The sequence below is a fragment of the Cynocephalus volans genome, chromosome 6, assembly GCF_027409185.1.
Source record: "Cynocephalus volans isolate mCynVol1 chromosome 6, mCynVol1.pri, whole genome shotgun sequence".
In the NCBI taxonomy this organism is placed as follows: Eukaryota; Metazoa; Chordata; class Mammalia; order Dermoptera; family Cynocephalidae; genus Cynocephalus; species Cynocephalus volans.
The window spans coordinates 101,813,624-101,826,208 of NC_084465.1; positions in this window are offsets into that span (position 1 = coordinate 101,813,624).

Here is a 12,585-nt window from a genome sequence, read left to right on the forward strand (position 1 = left end):
GAGAGAAATAATGCAACCAGAAGAAATGGGGAAGACATGATGGACAAGAAATTAAATGTGAATTTTCTACTCCATGGTAATGTCCACACCCTCATCCCACCCCTTGGTTGACCTGATAGCCAAAGAATGCTGCCATCAACTCCTCATGATTGTCACTGTTTGGAACCCTGTTAAAGCTTTGATTTCAACTCTGACCCTAGCTTCTTCAAAAATGGCACCCATGAGGTCTGGTGCTACCAAATAGCTGGGTGTGCTATCTTGGTAAAGATGTTCAGTAAGGTTCATTGGATTTCATTTTCATCATAGCCAGTGGCCTGCTTCTCTATTGTGTCCCTACCATCAGAAAGCTGTGAATCTGGTGTGTATACACGTTGATGATAAAGAATTTATTTTGCTTTGGAAATGCGTCATAACCTAAACAAGGTGTCCTGGTGAACTCAACTCAGGCAAAAAATAGTTCAGGTGAGTTCCTTACGGGGAATGGGCATGTGATTTTATATCCAAACATAGTGAACCATTTTCCTACCTACAAGAGACCGCAGAAGGTAAACGGCACAGAGCCTAGCACAGAGACACTTCATTTTTGGAAGACTGCAGTGTATATACGAGTACAACAGAGGTGGTTTCTGAGAACATGTGTGATCTGGACAAGGTATGAACAAAGAGCTGCCATTTCTGGTACATGAAACCTGTTTATTTTTACAAATCAGAGTGTGTCCATTTATGGTTCTGATATTTTCTGTTTATCGTTTGGTTAATTATGTAGAACCATGTCACAGTTTAGTATTTTGTACAAAATGTGTCTTTTAATGTGATGATCTGTCTGGAGGGAAAAACAAAAGGGGCTGAATTTCCTCCTTTGCTCCTGTTATGAATCCATCCGTGTCACTTGGTGGACACAGACTTTCTTTTTTCCTACAATAATTCAACTTTGGGCCCGAGTAAAAGTCTCTATCAAATGCACACCTGGAGGCATGGGTCAAAATCTCCTGAACTTTCCCATGTCTATTGATTGAAATAAATCAATAAACATGATCTGATTTAGTCTCCACGGCCAAACTATGCTTGCAACCTTTTATTTTAGGCTTTTCTCCCTGTACCACCTTCCATGAAAAGTAGGGAGGACATTTATTGGAGGGAAGGGACATCTGTTTTATTGTTGTGCTTGTTTTCAAAGAGTCATTGTAAAGGGAAAAGGACCATGAGAAAGATTCCCCCAAAAAGGCAGCCATCAGACATGTTTGCTCTTGATACCAGGAAAAAGGAGATAGGTGTAAATTATTCAACTTAGGCATTAAAGTGGTAAAACTAACTCTTCTCAAATAAGAAGAATGAAAATAAAGAGGCAAAAATGCTCTGTTGACATCTCCATAGATTTACTTTCCAATTTATCCATCATCACCATCATTGCTGTTTCCTTCCATTATTAATATTTTAACAGCATATTTGTTTAAATATTCTGCTAGAATATATAATGGACTAGAATTCATCGGGAAAACTCAAGATTGTTTTGTAGGATTTATTTTATCATCCAAAGGTCATTCACTGAGCACCTACCATGTGCCAAGTGTTGTGAGATTAAGAAGTAACTAGGATCAAGTCACTGCCCTCAAGGATATCCAGCTGGAGGAAAAGATGCTACTGGTATATAAATAGTTATAAGCTATACTGCTGTAAAAAGAGAGGTGAAAAATACTACGGTTGGAGGATCGAGGATCAGCCATCTATCTCTGCCTTGGAGATTAGAAAATCTACAACTGAAAGGTGTGACAAGCACTTCATGTGAATGTGGGAGAGACCCTGAAAGATATAGCCCCATCACAGAGAGACTGTAGGAGCATTCCTATGACTTACCCAACAAGGGGTCATTTGACTGAATACTCTCAGTGATGGTGCCTTCTTACAAGGTAGCTATTTTTGTATGGCTTCAATTGTCAGTTCTTTCTGATGTTAAATTGAGCTGTACATCTACTCCTCCTTAGACTTAAAAAAGGCATTTAGAAAATGTTGAAGAGCAATTGTAAGAAAATGGAAATAGAGGGTCAGAAAACTTAGTTTGGGAAATGACTGGACCCTCTGTTTTCAAACGTGTGTGTGTGTGTGTGTATGTGTGTGAGAATATTTTCATTTATTATGTGTACATATTAATCAAACATTAGTATTGGATAGACATTTTGCCAAATGCTTTATGGGTATTATTTCATTTGATATTTTTAACAACTTTATGAAGTATGTATTGTTATCAAACCCACTTTATAGATGGGGAAACTAGGTTTGGAGAATTTTATAACTTGGTCAACATTACATACTGAGAGGTAGAGTAGGGATTTTAACTTTGATTTAAATTACATTATTCTCAAAATAACATATTCACTTGAATTAGGTGTATCCATTATAACATGAATTGCTATTGGGCTGGAATATTGTGTGTGTTTCCCTTTAAGATATTAATGAAAACTTCCCAAAGTCTATTATTTTAGAAAGAGCACCAATTTTTTCTCAGCATGAACATTTTGAAGAGACTGAGTACTACCATGAATTTCATTTAAAAAATTGAAGGTGAAACAAAATTTTGGGATTTTTTTCTTCCTATAAATTCTGAGACAGTCAACTTCATACCATCACCTTTAGAACTCCTTAGTATAGCAGGTCTTGAGAAAGAAATCAAAATTTGGGGAATAAGAGAAATAGCAATATTCCCAAGAACTAGGCCATAGAAGATCCACCCGCCCCCTGCCTTCTCAAACCCACCCCACCCCCAAATTCTATCCATTCAGCTATTGCTTTAATATTTATATATATATAGAAATGTGCTATTTGTATTAGTTCCATACTGGATATATAGTATTTTTAATAGTTTCATAGTATTCCACTTTATGAGTAAACCAATATTTACTTAATAGATTCTTTATTGATGCACATTTAAATGGTTTAGTTTAGGTTGTTTTTTTCCTATTTCGGACACTGCATCTCTTTTTACTTCTGTCTCTCTATTGTTGTGTGTGCATGTGTTTGGGATGATTTCTTAGTTCTGCAGTGGCTAGATCAATTTACTTTTCATAGATATTGCTAAGATTTGCACTCCAAAAAAGGCTTCATCCATTTAAATTCCTACATTGTGTGTGATAACCTCTTTTCTTTACTATAAATAAGGCGTCTTTTAAAAAAGCATTTTTCTTATGCACACTCTCTGCTGTCAGACTTTGAATGGCTAAAGGAACTTTATAAGGAGCTCTCCCATTCTACGCCTGTTATACTTGATTATGCTACTAAATATTTAGCAACTTCCATTCTCTTGAGTGTGGGAGAATGCAATGATATTCTCATTGGTGCACGTTAATGGAAGCAAACTCACCTGAGCATCTTTTAGAATTGTAGGCTGAAAGCTCCTCTGTGTGTGGATGTGTTGCCTGACAATTGGCTGTTGTGAACGCTATCCAGGCTCTCGAAATGGGAAGACACGCCATATGCTTCACTATTCAATGAATTTGCAGGACAAACTACCACAGGAAGCATGTGTAGAAGATGCCATTTCAATTTGGAAGTGAATGTAGTGTAAGTAGAAGGTTGCAGCCCATGCAAAATGCAGGATATAGGTTTGCCACGGAACCAAAGGAGATATCACACCAGTAGTTAGATGCAATTCTGTTTCAGAATATTAGTACACTGATATTGGTTGGGGGCCCACGGAACCATTTATAATTGACTAAACACAAACCACCGGGGTTTGGATAGCTTAATTATAAACTCCAGGCTCATGTCAATGTTAAAAATAGTCTAGGAACTCTGACTTTCTATGACTGGTCAGCTGATGTGATATGGATTATGATGGTGGCAATGACAATATCTCTACATCCCAAAGTCACTCTATACCCTTTTCCACATATCACCTTATTGTGTGGCCACCGCACCCCTGTGTTGAGACAGTGGAAATATCTTTTAAAAAATCAGCATCTAGGCAAAAAATTAGATTCAATTATTTTTTTCTTCAGTTTCTAAAGGAAAACGAGGATGGAAACCTGATGGTCCACTGTAGGGAGGATGGATATATCTCAGCTGTGTGTTCACTTTGGTCCATTCGTAGAGGTTTCCAACAATCTGTGGGGTGTTTTAATTAAGTTTTAAATTTTGAGATAATTGTTGATTTGTGGATTCACATGAGACTGTAAGAAAGAATATGAAGAGATTCTGTGTAGCCTGTGGTAACATCTTGAAAAACTATAGCACCATACAAGCAATTGATCTTACTGATGCAGTAAGATCTAATGGTCTTATCTAGACATTGATGCCATTTACTGATCTTACTCAGATTTCCCAGTTGTGTTTGTATACGTGTGTGTATGTTTGTATGGTATGTGTGGTGTACGTGTTTCTGTGTACGTGTTTCTGTGCTCATGTCCGTGTGTGTGTGTCTGTGTGTGTATGCACATAATTAGTTCCACACACATTTATCCCATTGGTAGGTTCATGTGTCCACCACCACAGTCCAGATACAGAACAGTTCTGTCACCACAAGGGAGCCTATCTCACTCATCCCTAGCCCCATTCCTAACCCCTGGCTACCACTCATCTGTTCTCCATTTCTAAAAATTTATCTTGTCAAGAATATTATGTAAATGGAGTCATACAGTATGTAAACGTTGGGACTGGCTTCTCCCATCCTGCATAATACCCTGGAGATTCATTCAAGTTGTTGCATGAGTCGGTATTCTGCTCCCCCTTTTGTTTCTGAGTAATATTCCATGGTACGAATCTACTACTCAAAGAGCTTTTTCTTTTTGTACAATTTTATTTATATAATGTTCAAAATCAGGAAAAACTAAGTTAATTTTATGGATGTATATACATAGGTGGTAAAACCCTAAAGCAAAACAAAGAAGGAAGAAAAGGGACTGTCATCTACATGGTGGTTAATTTCACGTGTCAACTTGGCTAGGCCACAATTCCCAGATATTTGGCCAAACACTATTCTAGATGTTACTGTGAAGGCATTTTTTTAGATGTGATTAACATTTAAGTCAGTAGACTTTGAGTGCAGCAATTGCCCTCCATAATGTGGGTGGGCCTCAACCAATCAGTTGAAGAGCTTAAAAGAGAAAGACTGAGGTCCCCAGAGAAAGAAGGAATTCTGTCTCCAGATGGCCATCAGACTCAAGCTACAGTATCAACTCTTCCCTGGGGCTCCATCCTGCTGGCCTGCCCTGTAACTTTCAGACTCAGACTTGCCAGCCCCACAGCCACAAAGAGCCAAGGAGCTTCTTTGATGGAGATCTTGAGGCTGAGTGGGAAAGAGTGCCATTATCACCTAGTAACATCTGTCCCAGAGTTAGGGATGGAAAGTGGTGGGAAGCATGTGAGTGACTTGCTTGGCTTAGATGTATGTGCTGATAGTTGAAAGGGAATCAGAAAGGAGAGAGGATTAGCATCTACCTCCAAAGAGTAGTATCCAGGATTCAGGAACCCCGTGAAGACTGTCAGTAATGGAGCTGGTGATAGGTTGGAATTTCCGCTCCATGAGCTAGATCTGTAGCTCTCTTGATGGAGGGAAGAATTTGACATGAGTCTCCAGTCACTTGCTCATGACTCTCTGTACTCCATTATAACTGCAGTTATCTCCCCCTTCTTTTTTTTTGTTTTTGTTTTGTTTCCTGTCTCCTTTTTCTTTTTCTTTTCTTTTTTTTCTTTTTTTTTTTTTTTGGCTGGTGCTGGAGAGCACACAATTTGCAGAAGGCAGTATTGCTCAGATCTGCCAAGTACAGATATGGCTGCCTAGTCTGTTGGGTAGCCTGATAAACCCCTGAAATTTCTGCCTTTCCTTTTTCCCATCAAATAGCTGGACTCCTCCCGCACATACATCCCATCTGTATCAACAGAATGCTGGTAGTTCACACACTTGGAATAGAAAAATAATCTCTGGCTTGGCTTTGATCATATATACTAATTACTGCTAATATAGACACCAGATGATTGCATTTTATTATATCTTTGTTTTTCACTAAATGTTTGAATCGCTTCCTTGGGGGGAGTTGTCATGCTAATTAATTGTTTTGGGTTTTTCTTGACATATCTCAGCATTATGTGTGTAACTGTGGGCATGTGTCTGCTCTAAATATTTAGGGCATTTATAACAAGAATAGAACTAATTCCTCCTCACAACTAAAATAGTATCCTTTTTCAAATTTCCATTTTTGTCAAAAGAATTCTGATGATTCCAGGTTTCCAAACCTCAGGTGATCTTTGGCAATTTGTCAATTTTGTTTACACACACAAAATCATTTTCCAAGTCTCATTCTTGTATATTTGGTCAGATTCTCTCTCACAAACTATATCAGTCACAGATCTTCAATGCTTAGGAAAAAGGAGCCAGCTTCTTACTTTCTCCTCTTGATGCTTTTTTTTTTCTTTTTGCCAGTGTTTTGATTCAGTTTGTTCCTGGCTATCCAAATGCCTACCTTCAACATGTTTGCAGACCTTTTATTTATTGCTTCCATCAAGTTTAACCTCTGGGATTATAAAATGGTTTTATACCACTTTTTATCTCCAGGTGATTGGTAGTGGCTGTCTGCAGCAGGACTATGTAGAGGATTATGGGGTCATAAACAGGTTCATGAAGAAGGAGTGTGTGATCAATTAGTCGTGTCTGCCATGGCCATAGGGTAGGGGAATGCGGTATGTGTGGAGTGTATTTGAATAGCCTTAGCAGGTCAGCACTCATTCCTCACTCAACTGCTGATATCTCCCTTCTTTTGTATTCCCTCAGCACTTCATGTGCTCTCCTAATTCCCCCACCTCTCAAGAAGATATTTTAGCAATAAATAGGAATGTCGAGAGGAATTTGGCAAGGGCAGGAGAAGTGCAGCACATACCTGGGTTCTTGACACTGCTGTTCATGCAGCTTGGAACATAATTGCTCAACTTCCTCCTCCTGCAGAAGGAAGCCTCTGGAGGCTTGTGGAAGGAGTTGGAGAGGTATGATTAGGGACGTTTATATCTGTTCAGTGCCTTCTGTCTTCCATTTATCCATAGATCATCAGGAGCTAGACATAGTTTGTGTCACATTCTACTACTCATGGACTTGCACATAACAATTTTAGATGAACATGCTTCTTTATACTTTTTGTTTTGCTTTAGAATCGCTAACAAAATTCATCACATAGTTGCTAAAGATACCATGACTCTACTACTATTAGTAGGAACATTTATTGCTAAGTGTGAGGCACTTGATAAGTTCTTCCAATCATTATTGCTTATAATCTTTTGGTCACTTCCAGGAGTTAGGGATTATTGTTATCTCCATCATACAAATACAGAAACTGAGGTTCACAGTGGTTAAGTCGTTTGCTAAAGCTATTTATTTAGTAGGTTTCAGATCCACTATTTTTATCTGGGCAACCATATTCCAGAGACTACTGAGGATGATCAGATTTACAAATGCAGAAATAAGTGAGTTTTTCCAGGGAGGGTTTCTTCATTTGAGCAGCCGCTCCTGAGAATCATCTTTCTAAATACTTGTAGCAATACCAGCATTTATAGAGGAGATTTCAGCACACATAATGGACGTTTGGAAGGTTCTAGTCAGTCCTTAAGTGGCCAGATGGAACATGTTCAATTACTTCCATTTGGAGTGCCCAGCATGAGAAAGGTGATGCCCATTCTCCCCAGTAAACAGACTCAAAGGTTTGGGGGCTACCCACGTTGAGCTTTCCAGGCAATGAACCACTAAAAACATATTTGTTTCCAGAACACAGCCAGCTAGTAAGGTTTTCCCACTGGTACTGACATTTACTGTAACCAGAGTCGGTTTCCTTCTCTCTGAGCTGCAGCCAGCTCCTCACAAGGCAGTTGGTGTCTTGCCAGAGAAACCCCTCCAAGTTCCAGAAGACACGCCAGGGAAGCCAGTGCTTTTCTCTTTAGCTGAAATATGCCAATAATGGTGGGATGATGTCTGTTTGTTAAAATATTATCTATCATCTATCAGTCTGTCCATCTGTCCGTCCGTTCACCCTTTCATTCATCCATCCATTTATCCATCATTTAGCTATATTTTATCTCATTCTCTCTCTCTCACTGATATATATATATATATATATGATATATACAGTGGTAAAATAAATATATCTGTTCATTTTAATGTCCCAGTAATCCTGTAAATATACATGAGCAAGTTTCATTATGTGCCATTGTGCAGATGATAAAAAGATATATGAATTAGGATTTCATGATTCCTAGATAAATACAAGGCAAAGGTAGATTGAACACAGCTCTCCTTCTCCCCTCCATTCTCTTTCTTCCTCTTTCTCCTCCTTTGTTGTTTAAAGACTCATAGACCTAAAAGCTGGAGGAGCAGTGTGAGGTATTCTCTGGTACTCCTTCAAAAGGCATGTTGAAGTAAAAACAGCTAGGTTTTAGTTCCATTTACGCCACCGGCTGGCATGGTGATCTTGGGCAAGTCACCTAGCATCTTCATGGTTCTATTATATTATATGCAAATGCAGATTTGTTTATGTCTTATCTAAGGTCCCAAGGCAGGGATCATGTCCATCTTATTTATCTGCAAAGCACACTGGTGCACACAGACATAATTCCTGAACTAGTAAATGCATCTGCAGCTTGAGACTCTAAAATCTTTATTTTTCTTATTTTAATATCAGCCAGCTGAGATTTGAAAAGGTTTTGACTTCTCCCAGTTGAAGCACAGGGAGTCTACTGACCAATTTCTTTTGAGTATTACCTTGTTTGATCTGGATGAAGGGGCAGGGAATTGTATAAATGTCACTGCAGAGAGCCCTTGTCCCCTGGTGATTAGTAACATTATCAATTCAGAGCAAAGAGACATGTTCAGAGATTTTGCTTTGGAAAATGACACACAGATGAGGGAATTTGACGACTATGTATGAAGTGGCTGGTCCAGTGGTGACATTTTGCTTTTGCAAGTGGGGCACTGACCTCATTCACCATGTGACCTGTCCATTTATCCTTGGTTCATATCCTTTAATCTGTTTCTTTCCCTGTTCTCCCACTTAGAGTCCAGTACATTTGTTCATGATCTCAGTTTGTAAACAGCAAAACTTAAAAAAAAAAATTTTTTTTTAACTATTTTAATTTAAAAAATAAATAAATAATTTTTTAAAAATCAAGTTGAGGACATTGATTTTTTTTCCATGATAGAAATAATACATGCCCATTGCAAAAATGCTAACCATGAGAGAATGAGCGCACAAAATATATGAAAGCTGCCTTTCAAATATTCCTCTCTAAAGATAACTGCTCTTAACAGTTCATAATTTCTACTCTGTACACACACACACAAAAAAACACATTTCAAAATTACTTTAGCATGCACACCATGGTTTTACTCCTTTCCTCCCCCATCTGATGGCTGCATAGAAATCTGTATGGGTTATACCATGATTTAATCCAAATTCCCCTTTTTGATGGACTACTAGGTTATTCTCAAGCTTTTGCTTTTAAAAACATTGCTATTGTGCCCCTTTGCAAACATGTTCAAGTAATTGTAAATGGGGCAGGAAAGTTTAAATGGACTACAGAACAAATTGTCTGCTCTTGAATCACCCCGAATCATCAACTGGAATAGTGGACCACAGCAGGCAAGGTCTACCACAGTAACCCCTCCCTGAAGCTAAGGCTCTAAAGACCAAGTTGTGATAGTTTCAATCACTCCAGAAAGGCATCCAGATTATAAAAGTGTTACTAAAAGGTGTGGTGTCTGTTTGCCCATGCGTCCCAGAAAGCCAATCGCCGAATCATGTGTTTTGCCCTAGAGAAAGCAGGTTTATTCACAAGGTGGCCGTGTGAGAAGGTGGCAGGTAGGTTTACATCTCAGATCCATCTTACCCGCAATGGGGAAGATGGCACATTTGGGGGGACCTAGATAGGGGCGATGTGAGTCATGGGGGATAATAATTGGCGAAAGGGTTCAAAGGAGTCCTTCAGTGATAAGCGCAGGTTCGAGCATGTTCAGAAGAAGGAGGCATTAGCAGGATCTGGAGGTGGAGCCCTGAGCCCTCTGACATCAAAGGTCAGACATTCGTGCAGTCTCAGTAGAGATGTCTGCAGGCTCAGCCAACCTAGCCCACTTGTGTTGGGCCAAGTTAACTCCAAGAATCCTGAAAAACAAAACAAAACAAAAAACACCTTATGCACACAGCTCATAACTTCTGTGACAGAGGCTTTATCTTAAAAAGCAGATAGGAAGAAACAAAATGAGAGGTTGGTTATGGAAATTTACTGAGAGAAAAAGCAATTGAAATGTGGGATAAACCTTAACTGAAAAGCCACAGTTACAAAAGCAGAGCTACCATTTCAGATTTCCATGTTTGTGTTTGGCAGTCAAGGATGGAGTCCTATCAGTAATCATCCATTTCACAGTTATTTGTTGGGTATCTACTAGTGTTGGATACTGTGTCGGGGGTTTACAAGATGAGCTCAATCCCTACCTGGGCTCATGTATGCAGTTGTGTGGTTTGTATACTGTTCCAAGGTACCTAATCAAGGGGATGGGAAGGGGGACATGCTTTGCTCACAAGCCATGCATGCTGGTGTGGACTGTGTCCAGCCACAGCCGGAAAACTTGCTTTAAAGGCTACCAGAGGCCCTGGTTCCCACCTTCCTGGAAATCTTTCTTTTAATTTTATTTCCTTCAATTCCCAGATCTGTGATTTTAAATAGGATGGAGGTTTCCTTCTCCTAGACCAGGACTTAGAAGACTGATATTGCTCCTTTTGATGTTTTTATTCTTAAATAGACACATGGCAAGAATTTTCTGTCTGCCTGTATCTCTCTGTCTGTCTCTGTCTCTGTCTGTCTCTCTCTGTTTCTCTCTGTCTCTCTCTGTCTCTCTGTCTCTCTCTCTCTCTCTCTCTCTCTCTCTCACACACACACACACACAAACACACACACACACGCCAGATTTACCCCAAGGGAGTGCATAGTCTTTATTCAAGTAAAAAATCAGTAAACAGCTTGTGAGTTTACAGGTGAGGTTCTTAGGACATGGGTGGTAAGAAAAATGAAAAACGAGAAAGAAGTCCGTTAGTTGACTGTGATTCAGAGAGAAGGGGCAGGGATGTGGATGAGAGGGAACTGTTAAGAAGGAAGATCAGAGGTTGGACAATCTGGACCAGGATGGCCTGGGAGAAACCCCAGGGTTGGGATGGTAGAAGATAGTTAAGAAGAGCCTAATAACGAGTTGTAAGTTGTTTGCATTGTCTTTGTAACGAACATGCCTCCTTTGACACCTGGGAACAGTCAGGTGAGAAAGGGGTGAGGTCTATGTTGTCTTTGCCCCACCTCCTATCACCAATACCCTAAGATGACTCTCACCAGCAACAAGGTCAGTGCACTTGCTAAAACTACAGGAACAGCAGCAGGACAGATTCAGGATGGGGAGTCGATAGAACTTTGCTTGGACACACACAGTAGCCTTCCCCAGGACATGGAACGCCTCCCTGGTGGTACAGGACCTACATTTGGGTTCTGCACAGAAACAGCAGCCAGTAGCATTGTTCTAGCTTGACTTTTCTTCCTGTACTGATGACATCAGGGAGAATGTTCCAGATTGATGCGTCTGCGTCTCTAACATCTCCCCAGCACTTGCGAATCTGCCTTCGTAAGAAAGAGAGTGCAGGTTTCAGGAGCATGCAACTTTTATAACAGTGGCCCATTTTCAGTGTAGTTGTTTTTTCTTTTGCATTTTATTTATTAACTTCTGAAAAAGAAAAGGGAGCACTTCTTCTAGACCAGGCGTAGTAGGTTAAATAATGCCACTTCCCAATTCATGTCCACTTGAAACCTCAGAATGTGACCTTATTTGGAAATAGGCTCTTTGCAGATGTAATCAGTTAAGGATCTCTAGGTGAAATCAACCTGGAATTAGAGTGGGTGCTAGATCCAATGACTCGTGTTTTTATAAGAGAAGTAGGCAGAGATTTGAACACAGGGAGACACAGAGCAGAAGCCCACATGAAGACCAAAGTAAAGATTGAGTGATGTAGCCACAAACCAAGGAATGTGTAAAGCTGAGAGGAGGAAGGAAAGATCCTCCCCTAAACCTTTGTTGGGAGTGTGGCCCTTCCTGACACCTTGATTTTGGACTCCTGGCCTCCAGAACTGTGAGAGAATAAATTTTTGTTGTTTGAAGCCACAAGTCTTTGGTAATTTTTTACAGCAGTCCGAGGAAACTAATACACTAGGGGTCTACAAACGAAAGCCTGAACGCCAAATCCAGCCTGATGCCTGTTTTTGTAGATTTTATTTACAAAAGCACAGTATTGCTCACTCGTTTACATATAGTCTCTGGCAGTTTTCACTCTACAAGGGCAGAGTTGAATAATTGCAACAGCAGCCATCTGGCCTGCAAAGCCTAAAATATTTACTATCTGGCCCTTTACAGCAAAAGTGTGCTGACCTCTTTTCTAGGGAGGTGTTTCATTTATGTGCTTGTCTGGGGATGTTGGCAGATTGTAAGAGTAGTGGAACCACACAAGGTGGACATTTTTTTAAAAAATGAGATTTCAATTTTTTATGAAGCAGGTTTTTTCCTCCTCAGAGGAAAAACATAAAATG